We start from the raw sequence: 2,201 nt of genomic DNA, 5'->3' as shown, positions 1-2,201 counted from the left end.
AGATTCTGGTGACACAGATGACCCACAGAAACCTTCTCACACGTTACCATACCCACACCCATATCCCACGCCACCTCACAAAAACTCAGGACAATCAGATACTTCACATAAAACAGTTTTCACACTAAAACAAGCTAGGGAACCACACGAGTTATTTGATGGTAAACTGTCAAATTTTGATCGGTGGATTAGAAATGCAGAGGACATTGTTGAACATAATGGTGATTTAGGAGACAAAGCGCTTATATCGGCTGCTAAAAATCTCATTGATTTCCACCAGCCTAACAATTAAGCTAGGGTTGTCTATTACTCAGATGACATTGGAAACTGTACATCTTGGGAGGAATTTAAAACGTTGTTTAAATTAGGTTGTGAGGAATCATTCTCAGATAATCTACTAACTGTCCTTTTACGTGCTCTTAACACTACATACACGGATGATACGTCAATCCCTGATCACTGGAGTACCTTACATGGAAAAATGAGATTATTTAGGCAGGCTTACGAATCCTCACCCTGGATGTCGGCCATGATGAAGCCTGAAACTCATGTGCAAACACTCGTGCGTTTATTACACATACTCTTCATTCCCAAGGACCTGACCTCCAGACGTAGCTCGGCGGTTACTTGATGAAGACATCGACCCATCATTGTGGGTCAGTAACGAAAGTATTGAGTTACACTAAAAAGAAAGTTGGATATCACAACACCAAGAGACTGGGGAGGGTGTCGGCTTCCCAATGTATGAGGAAACATTCTAGTGATCAACACAATCATTCCTCTCACGGCCACTTAAAGCGATGCAGTGATGACATAAGGTTACGTGTTTCCTGTGTAGCCAACCAGGATATCAAGCGAATGTGTGTCCTTACACATGGGACTCATTCTCACGTGAGCCTCGACCAGAACAACAAACGCAGTCAACAACCCATGTCATCACAGCCTCGGTCGTCACAATTCTGCCGACCTAGTCATGATTTCCTCCAGTCAGACATCAGGCTGACCTTCACCCGCTCGCGCCCAACACCACCAAGCAGGTGTTCATATCATAGGAACGCTAGACACACTTCAGCGGAATGCCGAGCATTAGCTAGACAGACGTCACCTAACACAGGTTCATCATGTCATTATCAACAATGACAATCTCTCGCTCATGACAAGACTCCATCACATAAGGAACTCTTAAAACATTTTCGTTCTTCGCCATTTTCTCACATTACAAGTTTCGATTTAGTGGGTTCTTTCCAGGATAAGACAATCACAATCTTTCTAGACAGCGGCGCGGAAGCAGATGTCATTCATTATGATTTTATTCAACCATTAATGGGGCGCACTCAACTTGTTCAATGCTCGGACTTTTACCCATCCCTTCAAAGTATCTCTAATGAAAATCTCGACGTAAGGGGCACTATTAAAATGAACATTCGCATTGGCGACTCGGTCATGACCGTAACCCCTTACATTGTTCGTGGTGTAACTTTTCCTGCTAACTTGTTACTAGGACGCCACTCTATGTGTGGCACAACATAAGATCTAGACAGCGGCGCGGAAGCAGATGTCATTCATTGTGATTTTATTCAACCATTAATGGGGCGCACTCAACTTGTTCAATGCTCGGACTTTTACCCATCCCTTCAAAGTATCTCAAATGAAAATCTCGACGTAAGGGGCACTATTGAAATGAACATTCGCATAGGTGACTCGGTCATTACCGTAACCCCTTACATTGTTCGTGGTGTAACTTTTCCTGCTAACTTGTTACTAGGACGCCACTCTATGTGTGGCACAACATAAGATCTGTCCTATTTATCATGTGGTTTGTGTTGATAATACGTTCCTGCCGTTGTCAGAGAAGAGTTCTCACTCAGTCAGGGTCATTAATACATCTGCTCCCACGTCCTGCTTCACGAAGGCTGATACCCACCCTTTTTATTTTTCTACTCATTGCCCTGGTAAACTTCCAGCAAATATGACTCTGCATAGTAACACGTTAACGAAGGTTCCTCTGTCACTTTCTCGAAAGTGGATGACTGATCATGGACTGAGACATAGTCAGGGTGATCTCGTACTAAGAGTAGTTGCTGAACCTTCATCACTAACTGTCAAAGGGCTATCGATGGATGCCCCTATTCATGAGACCGCAGATGGAGAGGTTACCATATACATTGCCAATACGGGACCCCACTCCTGTCCGTCTCTGT

Source organism: Panulirus ornatus, chromosome 58, assembly GCF_036320965.1.
Source record: "Panulirus ornatus isolate Po-2019 chromosome 58, ASM3632096v1, whole genome shotgun sequence".
Lineage (NCBI taxonomy): Eukaryota > Metazoa > Arthropoda > Malacostraca > Decapoda > Palinuridae > Panulirus > Panulirus ornatus.
This window is presented reverse-complemented; position numbering follows the sequence as displayed.